Source organism: Sus scrofa, chromosome 14 (genome assembly GCF_000003025.6).
Source record: "Sus scrofa isolate TJ Tabasco breed Duroc chromosome 14, Sscrofa11.1, whole genome shotgun sequence".
NCBI classification, from domain to species: Eukaryota; Metazoa; Chordata; class Mammalia; order Artiodactyla; family Suidae; genus Sus; species Sus scrofa.
Window position 1 is genome coordinate 43,756,185 of NC_010456.5, and position 12,490 is coordinate 43,768,674.

Genomic DNA, 12,490 nt, shown 5'->3' on the forward strand with positions numbered 1-12,490 from the left:
GAATTTCCAGGCAATATTCTTAAGAAACTAATGACCAGCTGCAGGCATGTGCAGAACTAATGATGCCCAGCTTAGTATTATAATGAGTTCTGAGATATAAAGAGTTGAATCTGTAATAAATATGGGAAGTACCACCAGGTGAGCAGAGAAAGAAGGGAATGGCTTCTCGAGTAAAGTGGAACCCAGGGTGGGTCTGGAAGATGGGAAGAAGTTGACAGGTGGACATAGAAGGAAAGCGTATTCCAGGAAGAGAAGCCATTGAGATCCCTATACGTCTGTTTTACAGCAGAGGAAATTGGGGCCCACACAAAAAGTAACCACTTGGAGTTCCCATTGTGGTGTAGTGGAAACAAATCCGACTAGTATCCATGGGGACATCGGTTCAATCCCTGGCCTCGCTTAGTGGGTTAGGGATCTGGCGTTGCTGTGAGCTGTGGTGTTGGTGGCTGACATGGCTTAGAACCTGGATTACTGTGGCTGTGGTGTAGGCCAGCAGCTGCAGCTCTGATTCGACCCCTAGCCTGGGAACCTCCATATGCCACGGATGCGGCCCTAAAAAAATAAATAAATAAAATAAATAAAAGGTAACCACAGTACAAGGGATTTAGACTTTTTAACAGGACCTGACAGCAGATTAATATGGATTATAAATGACTGGAGAATGAAGAAAGAGCTAAATATCGATCCCTCCCCGAGTTTGGATAAGAGGGTCCTCATCTCCTACTGACGGCCATGGTTTTTGGCTCTGAGTATCTAGCCTCGACTGAGAGGCAAGCTGAGACTGGGACATCCACTGAGAGGTGGGAACAGGGCTGGGGCAGAAGCTCGTGAGAGGGCAGCCCATTAAGCCCTAACACACTGTCCAGCAGGGACAGGCAAAGTGGTCCACTGGTTCCTATGGGCAAGTCCATTAGCTAAGTCAGACCCAGGATCAGGGGCTGGTGTGGAAAGAGGGATAACCCTAAGTGCTCTTGATCACCTACTGTGTTCCAGATACTGCAGAAAACTCCTACTTGTTGACCCTTTATATTATCTCATGCTTTATTAAGGAAGCATCTGTTATAAACATCTCCACTGTACAGATGAGGAAACTGAGGATCAAGGGAAAGAACTGACCCAAAGTCACATAGCTTATTAGTGGTGAGGTGTGCAAGTGAGCTGAGGTTATATCTGATTCCAGGGCTTAAAGACTGTTTGCCTACATCAGAATATTGCTCTTCCTGGAGTTCCCGTCGTGGCACAGTGGTTAACAAATCCGACTAGGAACCATGAGGTTGCGGGTTCGGTCCCTGCCCTTGCTCAGTGGGTTAAGGATCCGGCGTTGCCGTGAGCTGTGGTGTAGGTTGCAGACGCGGCTCGGATCCTGCGTTGCTGTGGCTCTGGTGTAGGCCAGCAGCTACAGCTCTGATTCAACCCCTAGCCTGGGAACCTCCATATGCCATGGGAGCGGCCCAAGAAATAGCAAAAAAAAAAAAAAAAAAAAATTGCTCTTCCTAACTACCCAGTGCCATAAATCTCATCACCTTTACGGAGGAAGAAACTGAGGTTCAAAGAGATACAGTAAGCTGCAAACAGTTACACAGTAATGGGAAGACTGGATTTTGAACTTGGGTCTAAACTTCAACTTTTCCCCTTTAAGTTAATGCAAGTGCAGTTTATGTGCAACTGACCCAGTGGAATGGGAGGGAAGTGGTGAGGGTAGGGGACCAGGATGACTCTGTCCTGCATGGAAGCAGGTGGTTTATCTGCATCAGCTGTTCTCAACCAGAGACAGTTTTTTTTTTTTCCCCTAGGGGGCATTTGGCAATACCTAGAAACATTGTTGTTTGTCATAACTGGAATGGGGGAGGAAAGACGCCTGGCATCTGTGAGGAGAGGCCAAAGATACTGCTAAACAGCCTGAAACGTGCAGAACAGTCCATCACGACAAAAAATGATCTAGACCAAAATGTCAGTAGTGCCAAAGTCAAGAAAACCTGATCTAGGCCCTCAGTGAGTGAGCTGGGGTTTAGGATGCAGCCATGTTCTTGGGGTTCCAACCATAGTGAGTAGAAAGTATGGGTTGGAGTCGTTAAGGCAAAGACAGGCCAGAGAGATGCTCCACCTCTCACCAGCTGTGTGACCTTGTGCATGTGACTTGATTTCTTTGAGCATCAGTTTCCTCACCTATGAAATGAAGATAATACCTACCTCATGGATGGTTGTGAGACAGAAACGAGTTCATGTAATGGTCTTCAAACTTGAGCATATGTCGGAGGGCTGGCCACAGCACAGATCTCTGGACCCACCCCCAGAGTCTCTGATTCATTAGATTTTGTGTTGGGACTCAAATATTTGCACCTCTAGTATGTTCCCAAGTAAGGGTGCTGCTGGTCCCAGGACTGCATTCTGAGGCACATTCCTAGTTCCTATGAAGAAGTTAACACCAGCGCCCAGCACGTAGGCACATAAGTGCTCAATAAATTACTGGCTGTCATTGTCAGCTTCATCATCACCATCATCACCATGACCACTGCATGATCCCGCAGGCTGAGAACTTTCTGGAAAGGGATCTGGATCTTACTGTCAGCAGAAGTGACAAATCAGGATGGCCATGGTGGGAGTGCATGACTTTATGTTACCTGCTCTGGTCCTTGTGGGAAGGCGGTGCTAAAAATCCTTTTCAGAGTGATACCTTCTGAGCCAATGAGGGTGAACAGAGGGAGCTGGGAATGCCAAAGGCATGAGTCAGAGGACCCAGCTGTAGGAAAGCAGGGTCATATTATGTACAGCACTGGGGATCCCTACAGGGGCTCTGACATCTGGCAGAGCTGAGTTCAAATTCTGGTCCTGCTTCCCCCTGGCTGTGTGATCCTGAACAAGCCACTTACCCTCTCTGTTCCTCAATTTCCTCCATAACCTCGGAATAACATTAATGGTTTCTACCTCCCAGAGTTACTTTTGCAAATTAAATAAGACCCTTATGGCAAGTGTCTTTAGCATAGCACTCAGCATGTAGCACTCAAGATCTGAACTCTGTTATTCATCTCCCATCTTCCCTGTGCCCTGAGAATAGGAAACCTGAAGACCCTTAACTTCCTAACTTCAGAATCCAAGGCTCATTCTGGAAGCCAGAGCGCTGTGTCTATAGATCATTTTTTAATTTCTTTGCATCTTTCTCAGGGCACCTGCTTCTTTGGATGAAGATTTGAATTGTTACCTCTCAGAGCCAATAAGAGACTGCACCTCTCTACAGACAAAGGTAAATATAATTAAAAAGTGATTATAATCTGGGACTACATTTATAAGCTTTGCTAGACCTAATTATACAGTGAGTGCAAGTCTCTGGGTGTCAAATCCTTCGTAGATGGAGCTTACTGATGCCGTCAGCTGGGTGCTGGTGGAGCAGGGGTGAGATTTGTGCCATTGACATCAGGGTGTGAGCTGCAGGAGGGGCACTGACCCAGGATCAGCCATGTCCAGGCTTCAGTGATGCTCCTGATCCTGAGTTTGCTCATCCCAGGCGCACTTATGAGCATCATCCATGGATCAGCTCCTGCTCTCAAGTCTTATTAAGGAAGAGGAGCTTGTCAGTAAAAGCAGAGCGATAACTTTGTAAAAGAGCACTGAGTTACTAAAGAGGATATACTGGTGGCAAATAAGCACATAAAAAGATGCTCCACATCATTAGCCAGTAGGGACATGCACATTAAAACTACAACGAGATATCAGAATGGCCAAAAAAGAAAGAAAAAAAAAAAAAAAAAAAAACACCAAATGCTGGCAAAGATACGGAGAAATCGGATCCCTCGTACATTGCTTGTGGGAATGTTTTATAAATGGGACAGCCACTCTGGAAAACAGTTTTGAAGTTCCTCATAAAACCAAATCTTACACAAATATCATAAGACCCTGCCATTACATTCTTGGGCATTTGTCCCAGAGAAGTGAAAATTTACGTCCACACAAAAACCTGCACTTGCATGTTTATGGCAGTTTTATTCGTGATAGCCCAAACCCGGAAACCAGATGTCCTGCAGTGAGGGAACAATTAATGTAACTGGGATACATCCACGTGAAACACCACTCAGTTAAAAGAACAGAACGATTGATACATATAATAACCTGAATGAATCCATAGGGAATTATACTCCGTTTAGGGGTGGGAAAAGCCAATCACAGATGTTACTGTATAATTCCATTTATATAACTTTCATGCATTACAAAATCATAGAAACCGAGAATAGACGAGTGTCTGCTAGGGGCTAAGGAGGAGCGGGTGGGAGTGGGTGTGGCCATGAAAGGGTGACATTAGGGATCCTTGAGGTGATGGATCCTTTCTTCATCTGGACTGTATCAGTGTTAACATCCAGGCTGTGATATTGTATCTAGTTTTGCAAGGTGTCACCATTGGGGGAAATTGGGTGAAGGGGCCATGGAGAGTTCCCTGGTGGCTCAGCGGGCTAAGGGTCCAGCGTTGTCACTGCTGTGGTGTGGGTTCGATCCCTGGCCCGGGAACTTCTGCATGCTGTGGGTGCAGCTAAAAAAGTAGTTTTAATTTTTTTTTTTCAAGAAAAGAGAGCATTGGTTCCCTGCTTAAAATCATCCAAACTTCCTACTGACTTTATAATAAAATCCAAACTCTCATCTTGGCTTTCAGACCCCACTGACCTCCTAACTCATCCCACAATGCTCCATTCTCCAGACTCTAGCCACCCCAGGAAGCTTTCATTTTGTCTCATCTGATTTCAAGCTTCCTTCAATGGCACACCCCTCCATGGCTTGTTCCACCCCACCCCCCACCTACTTTTCCCTCAGCAGGTTCTTTCTCATCATTTGGGTTTCAGCTCAAATGCCACCTCCTCTTGAAAGCCTTCCTTGATTTCCTCTAAAGCAGTCCCCTCCACAGTTCTCTTTCACTGTCCCTTTTGCTCTTCTCATAGCACTTCAAACAGTGTATAATTATTAATGTCTTTCCCAGTTTCCTTGTTTATTTAGGCTTCTCTGCATGACTATAACCTTCTTGAGGGCCAGGACCCCATCAGCCCTGCCTATTAGTGCTTCCTCAGAGTCAACCAGTACCTAGTAGAGACTCCATAAGTATTTGCAAACAGGAGTGGAGGAAGAGAGAACAGAGGGGAAGGAAGAGGGAGGAAGAGTGGGAAGAAATGAGAGAAGGGAGTTCCCGTCGTGGCGCAGTGGTTAACAAATCCGACTAGGAACCATGAGGTTGCGGGTTTGGTCCCTGCCCTTGCTCAGTGGGTTAACGATCCGGTGTTGCCGTGAGCTGTGGTGTAGGTTGCAGACGCGGCTCGGATCCCGCGTTGCTGTGGCCCTGGCGTAGGTCGGTGGCTACAGCTCCAATTCATCCCCTAGTCTGGGAACCTCCATATGCCGCAGGAGCGGCCCAAGAAATAGCAAAAAGACAAAAAAATAAATAAATAAAGTTCATACATTTAAAAAAAAATGAGAGAAGAAGTGAGGGGGGGAAGAGGGCATTGGAGGGACAGTGGGGTAGGTTTGGGACATTTCAGGGAGATGCATCGACAGGACTTTGGCTGTGGGCAAGGGGTGGGAAGAGAAGTCTGTGGTGACACCTGGTTTTGGCTTAAGCCTTCTGGCAGATGCAGGTACCATTCATCCTTCTTGTGAAAGGAAAGTGTTTGTGATGGGAGCAAGGGGAGAAGTTGGAGTCATTTCCAGTGTGTTGATTACCTTCATGTCCCTGTGTCCCCAAATCCTGCTGCAACTGGTTACTTGAGTACACAGAGGACCCATCTTACTGCATGCTCGTAGGGCCAGTAATTCACGAGTGAATCAAAAAGATCATGGTTAAAACAGAATGAAAAGGATAAATTTCTTAACCCTTTTTTTTTTTAAACCTCAGTGTGCGTAGATGAATCTTATGACAGAAGGTAAGGCTTTCTCATGGGTGTGTTTCTGCTTTTGGAGCTTCATATAATTTTTCTTGCAAAGCCACTTCCGGGTGATATGTGTTGAATCTGCACCTTCCATCACCTCCCACACCTCATTTGATAGCAAAGTTTTTTTTTGCCTCCTTCCAGGAACCCTCCTTCTCACTGAGTCTTTGTAGAGCATTGAGTTTCCTATTCATAGAAGCATTTTCCTTTCTTTTCACACTACAATTGGTGTAATCGGTTTACTTAATTAAATTGTATAATTATAATAACAAGTTCAACTGGCATAAACAGGTTTGAGAAGAGACATGGCTGACTTGGAGGAAGCCTCTAACTCAGCTGAGGGGCGCCAAGCACTCCATCGAGTAAGAGTAATGTCTCTAAGCCATCAGTGGGTGGTGGGTACCCTTTGTCATGTTTTATGGAGAGAATGAGCATCTGTAAATATGACGAGTTGGTTAAGATTCTATTACGTACTTACTTCCACTTGTAGTTGAATATTCATTGAATAAATGAATGAAAGTTGGGCTGTAATCTCAGTCACCCCTCTGGCCTTAACGTCCTTATGTGTAAATTGGGCCTGAGACTAGTGAAGTGGTGAAGTTGTGGACTTTTTATAAAATGGGGACAAAGAGTATAAACCTGGCACCTGGCTCTTGCATAACACTGGAACTAGAGCAGATCTTTCCAGAACTTTGAGGCTGTGAGGTCCATGTGTCAACAAATTTTTACAAAAGCAGCCAGGATCCCTTTTTCTACTCTCCTTGATGTTCATATGAAACAGAAGACTGATTTCTGGTGTCCCCAAAACTCAAAGGACAATCAAGTTCCCCCTTTTGAGAAACTTGAGGCAGCCCGTTAAATGGAAATGACACTGAGATCAGGTGGATGAGATTTGAATCCTGACTCAACCGTGTATTGCTTATGCCTTTCTAGGCAAGTGACTTAAACTTCCAGAGCCTCAGCTTTCTCATCTGTAAAATTGGAGTTAACATTCATGTAAGGGAAATGCCACATTTAAGTGCAGCACTTAGTAGGCACCTTACAAATAATAGTTGCTATTATGATTATCATTGGAATCTGAGAAAGACAGTCAGCCCACCAAACAGCTTCTGGTCATGCAACAAATAAATGTTGCTTTTATGTCCTAGAGAGGAAAAAGCAATTTGCCATTTCCTTTCCCACTTGAGTTGATTGCAGTTTCCTTCTGATTAATATTTATGAGGCTGGCTTTGTGCCTTGGCAGGGAAAGGGCTCTGTTTGTTGAGCAGAGGTCCATAAATCTATATGGTAATTATCCTCCCCTCTGCTCCACTGCCCCTAGAAGCAAAGATAACCGAAACAAGGGACCCATGAGTTTAATGGGCAGGAGCCATCGACCATGGAGAAAACAGGTATGCAGAACCTCTGCAGGAAGTATGCTGGGGAAAACCAGGTCCTCCGGACTGCTGGGATGCCAAGGTTAGAGGATCTTCACAGGTTGTCAGGGTGATTTGCCTGCCCAGCAGTGATTCCACGTACTCTTGTCACACCATGATTTTCTTTCACTTGGGCCATCATTCTCTACCTGCAGGGGGAGTCCAAGATCTAGATCTGGTCGGTCAGCATAGTCCAGCCCCCTTCTCCACAGTGATTGGTTTATAATGGGCCCATGTCTCAAGCTGGCCCAATCAGAATGAATCTTGGGACCCTATTATAAAAGAAGTGGTGCTAAAGCTGGGAGAATGTCTGCTTGGAAGTGCCCAAGGTGATTACCTGGATGGTGACTTCCCAAAAAGCAAGCCAAAACAGAACCTTTGGAAGACAGAAACAACTACTTCTTGATGATCTTGTTTGAGTACCGGATGCCTGAAGTCCTACTCCCTAAACTTTACAGTTACATGAACCAAAAAATGATACTGTTTTAAGCCAATTGAACTTGGCTGCTTTCACTTGCAACCAAGAGAATTCTCTGATTGTTTACCCCTTCATTTGATAGATAGGGATATTGAAGTCCAAAGAGGGGATGTGACTTTCCCAAAGTCACACAACAAGCTTATGGTGACATCCAATATAGATTGATTTTTGTATTTTAAAAGCATGCTTTAGACAAAGCTTAAAAAATAAAACTTAGTAGACAATGTTGGCACAGTGTGAGGAAATTGCACACTCATGCAATAATTAGAAAGCATGAAAATTGGTAAACATCTCTGAGGAGCATTTAGGCAACAGAATAGTTAGAAATCAAGTTGATATTTAACATGCAAATAGATCATATTACACAAGAACTGTGAATGTCTGAATCTTGCCTAAAATATATCTTCTTGCCCAAGAATTTCCCTTGAAGAATATGTCCTACCAATAATTTCTAGAGAGCCTTCAAAGATTTAGCCACAAAGATGGTTATCACTGGAGCTCCTGTCATGTCTTAGCAGAAACAAATCTGACTAGGATTCATGAGGATGAAGGTTTGATCCCTGGCCTCACTCAGTGGGTTAAGGATCCTGCATTGCTGTGAGCTGTGGTATAGGTTGCAGACACAGCTCAGATCTGGCATTGCTGTGGCTGTGGCGTAGGCCAGTGGCTACATCTCTGATTCAACACCTAGCCTGGAAACCTCCATATGCCGCAGATGCAGCCCTAAAAAGACAAAAACAAACATACAAATAAAAAAAAAAAAACTGGTCATCACTGTACTGTTTATAATAGTGAAATTTGGGGTGAGGAGAAAACTTAATGGGAAAGTGGTAAAATAAATAGAATATATCCATATAGTAGAATACTATGAAATGATTAAAAATCACATTTTTTGAGTTATCTTGCGGTGCAGTAGGGTTAAAGATCTGATGTCACAGAAGTGGCTTGGGTTGATGCTGTGGTATGGGTTCAATCCCTGGCCCAGGAATTTTCATATGCTGTAGGCACAGCAGAAAAAAAAAAAAAAAAAAAAAAAAAAGGAGGCAGGGGGGTGGGGGTGTTCCCATCATGGTGCAGCAGAAACGAATCATCTGACTAGGAACCATGAGGTTGCAGGTTTGATCTCTAGCCTCACTCAGTGGGTTAAGGATCCTGCATTGCTGTGAGCTGTGGTGTAGGCCACAGACATGGCTCGGATCCCACGTTGCTATGGCTCTGGTACAGGCCAGCATCAACAGCTCCGATTAGACCCCTAGCCTGGGAACCTCCATATGCCGTGAGTGCGCCCTAGAAAGACAAAAAGACAAAACAAAACAAAACAAAATCACGTTTTTGAAGGATACTTTATTACACAGAAAAATGTCCTTAATCTATTAAGTGAAAAAAGCGGGTTACAAACTAATTTATACCACATGATACCATGCGACCCAGCTTAAGGGAAGAAGCACCAGTATTTACATACATATGTGTATTTGAGTGCAGTGTAGATATATAGATAGCAGAAAAATAAGCCAAAGTGTTAGCAGTATTTATCTCTGGGTGATGTTTATTTGCTTTTTGTGCTTTTCTGTGGTTTCCAAATATGCTACAATGAACATGTGTTACTTATATAATCAGAGAAAATTGAAGTGTGTATAAAAAAATTAAATGATACAGGTTGGTAAGAAATAACTGGGCCAGCCAGCAATGGGGACATGGTAAAGCCCCTGTCAGCTACTTTGTGGACTCCATAGAGGCTCTAAAATAATTGCCTAGGCAATAGAACTGCCTTCATACCCTGAATTATAACAGTAGCAAACTTATATTAAACCTGCACTAAGAGTCAGGCAGTGCACCAAATGTGCTACGTAGGATGTCTTAATTCTCACGATGACTTCTAAGAAAGGGCATTATCAGCCCCATTTTACAGATGAAAGAGCTGAGACTCCGAGAGGGTAAGCATCTTGCTTGAGGTCACACAGCTGAACAAGCAACAGGGTTGGAATTCAGACCCCATCCAACTGAATCAAACTTCAACTCGTGGTGGCTATTGTTCTGTCCTGCCCTGGAGTGGCCACATTTTACAGGGGAGGTAACTGAGATCTTGTAGGGTGAAGTCATTTGCCTGAGATCACAGAGCTTGGAGAAGGCCCATAAGTTTCGTCCCCAAAGCCTGGGTGCTGTCTGCTGCTTTGATTGCCTCTGGACAAGCCCAGCTTGGGCTGCGGTGGAAGGGGCAGTGTCTCCTGGGTCTGGACCTTGGAGAACTGCTGTGTTAATTGCCAGAATCAATTTGCTGTCACCCCCCACAACTCCAAGCCTGCTGAGATCTGCTTCTATGGCCCGCAAGCCTCAAATTGACCACAAGTAATGGAAGTCATTTCTAAAGAGGTGTTTACTATTACTGACCTCGGCTATGTTCCAAGCCAGCATCTCCTCCTCAACCATGCAGTATTGAAAGAGCCTTTGGGAAGGAGAACAGAGATGGAAACTCACCAGTTCCACCTGATTGGTCCAGAAACAGTGCTCCTGATCCACCTTTAGCAAAGGAGCTTCTGAGAGAGTTCTTTTAAGTGTAAGATCTGAGAGTGCAGACAGATTTATGCTGACTCATCCCCACTCTCTTGCCAAATCTGTCTTCCTCTAGAGCTCATGTTATCTGTCATTCCTCCAACACTTATGGAGCACCTGCTGTATACCTGGCATGGTACTAGGCACTGAGGTTACAGAGATGAAGGAACATAGTTGCTTCCAGGAGAACTCATGGTCTGTGGGGGGAGACAAGCAGTCATTCGATCAGAGAGGGACCCACTCATCCATTTATTCACTCAGGAAATATTTAGTTAGTAGCTACTCCGAACCATCCTGGGACTGAAGATGTTGCAGGTGTGGTTCCTGGGGAAGGAGAACCTGAGACAAGGTTCAGGGGCAGTAAAGAGAGCCCTTGAAAGGATCACCTTTAGAAGGAGGGAGAAGGATGCAGAACTGGGTAGAGAGAAGCCATATACAGACCAACAGGAGACCTGGCCAATGCCATAAGGACCCTGGAGCTGGGGTGGCCTTCCAGCATCGGCCCAAACTGGACCACACCAATCAATCACCAAGTGTGGCCACCCTGGAAAGGCCATGACCTTGGGCCCACAGCTCTCTGCAGCTGGGGCTTCCCTGAAGGGGCACAGAGCAGGGGCCACGTGCCAACAGCACTGGGAGAGGGATCTTGGCAGTGCATCCCCAAGTCCATGATAGGAGAGAAAGCAATGAACAAGACAAACTCAATCCCAGCCCTGACCAAGCTTTTCTTCTCTGAGAAAACCTGTTGTGGGATACCTGAAATGGAGCAACCTGGAAGGTGGAAAGCATCCATTTGTTCATTGACTGATCTATTCAATATTGACTAAACAGCTACTGTGTTCCAGAGACTGCTAACACAGCCATGACAAGAGAGACACAATCCCTGCCTTCACGGAGACATTAATCAGACAGTTCCCTAATGAATTGTTTTAGTATAGTTATGATGAGAGCTACGAAGGAGAAGCAAAGCATGGGTGATAAAAGATGTTTCTCTAACAGTGTATAAGGTACAAAGGCGTTATCTGTGAAAGGTGATTAATTCTAGGGCAGTGCATTTGAGGAAGGCTTCCTAGAGGAGGTGCCATTTGAGCCAGGTCTTAAAGACAGAGTGGGAATTCACAGTAGGTGAAAGCAGAGGGCGGTGTATTCAAAGGAAAGGAGACAGCTTGTGCAGAGATGCAAACGTGCCAGATCATCGCGTCCTCCGGATGGAGGGAAAGAATTTTCCCAGTCAGGGAAACACTAAAGTGGCCTCAATCAGGTATTTCTCCACGGCGTGACTGTGGCCCATTTGATGCAAACCCTTTCTTAGATGCTCTTGGCAGCTCCTGGGAAGGTGGGGGGCCCTTTGCCCAGGTTGCTGCCCTGGCCATGCACCACTACCTCCTTTTACAAAGCTCCATGGAGAGTTGATAGCAACATCACTCTCCTTTCAGAGTAAAACACCCACACAGCCTGCTTCTCTTGGATCAATGAAATCTGGATTCTTTGGCTGTCATCAGTTTCTCCAGACAGCCCTTTAAGCCTGTCCCCTAGCAATAAAAATATTAATAATAACTCATGTTTATGGAGGGCAGCCTACATGGCAGGCATATTGTTAAGTGGTTACTCACATCATTTCAAATAATCCTCACAAGCCCTATGAAGGGAGTACTGTTATCATCTCCAGGCAGCAGAAGAGAAAGAGGAACCTTCAGAGAGATGTTGAGTCATCTACACAAGGTCACGTAGTCGGCAGGGTGCCTGGCCCAGACTCAAGCCCTGTCTAACACCAAGCCCAAGGCCAAGTTCCTAATCACCATGACACACGTTTCCCTGCAGTACTTCCACCTTCTCCATCATCTTGAACCCTGCATCCATAAAGAGCTCAAGTCATTTCCCAGTAGTCAGCTAACTGGAAAAGGTTGTTTTTTTTTTTTTCCTTTAAATAAAAAAATAATGTGACCCATTGTCAAATACACATATTATAGAAATATTGTTGCATAAATTAAAGCAGAATAAAGAACCGTATCAACAGTTCCATCAATGCAACACAAAGATGGTTAACATTTTGCTATATTTCCTTTTGGTTTTATTGGTTTTGTTCAGAAACTTACTTTTGCTGTTGTGGATTTGTCTTTCTGTGGTCGAGATCAATTTCACAGACA

At 44.8% G+C, this 12,490-nt stretch overlaps 1 long non-coding RNA gene across 1 annotated transcript in view; it reads left to right on the plus strand.

Annotated features, from left to right (window-relative positions):
* The window catches only part of LOC110256609, a 40,372-nt gene that overhangs the window by 6,440 nt on the left and 21,442 nt on the right, over positions 1–12,490 (plus strand). Inside the window, exon 3 of the long non-coding RNA XR_002338354.1 lies at positions 3,163–3,241. This is a non-coding gene — a long non-coding RNA (uncharacterized LOC110256609). The remainder of the gene's footprint in view (positions 1–3,162; positions 3,242–12,490) is intronic.